Here is a 752-nt window from a genome sequence, read left to right as displayed (position 1 = left end):
CTGAAGAATGCTACTGAACATAAATTTCAAACACCCATTCACAATTTTCTTTTGACGATGCTTGCTAGAATATTTCTAGAAAGCAGAACAAAGGGGATGTGAATACAGTTGACATCATTTTGCTTAAACACAGATACTCACTGATAAATTTTTCACAAGATAAACCTACTCGTGTCTCATACATCAAGAACTGCAAAATTCATACAGTTCAATACAGCATAGGAAAAAATGTTATCTCAATGAGGTCCTAGTATCCAGGAAGAGATTTAATTATTCACAAAGCCAGAACTGGGTGATGGTATCCTGTTTGTTTAGTTCAGTCTCCACAAAGCAGCTGAGGTGGGCTGACCTTGACTGGCCACCAGGTGCCCACCAAGATGCACTCACTCCCCCTCCTCGACAGGACAGGGAGAAAAAAACATGATGTAAAAGCTCGGGTGTTGAGATAAAAACAGGGAGGTCACCTACCAATGACCGTCATGGGCAAAACAGGCTTGACTTGGGGAAAATTAATTTAATTTATTGCCAATTAAAAATACAGTTGCATAGTGAGAAACAAAGATAAAACTAAAACCTTTTAGTTTTCCCCTTTCCCCCACCTCCCCCCTTCTTCCCAGGCTCAACTTCATTCCTTTGTTCCCAGCTTTTCTACCTCCTTACCTGCTCCATGTCACAGGGAGACAGGAAATGGGGGATTCCAGTCAGATCATAACACTTCATCTCTGCTGTTCCTTTCCTGCTCCAGCGTGGGA

Source organism: Egretta garzetta, unplaced genomic scaffold (assembly GCF_000687185.1).
Source record: "Egretta garzetta isolate BGI_Z169 unplaced genomic scaffold, ASM68718v1 scaffold220, whole genome shotgun sequence".
NCBI classification, from domain to species: domain Eukaryota; kingdom Metazoa; phylum Chordata; class Aves; order Pelecaniformes; family Ardeidae; genus Egretta; species Egretta garzetta.
Note: the sequence above shows the minus strand (reverse complement) of the source record.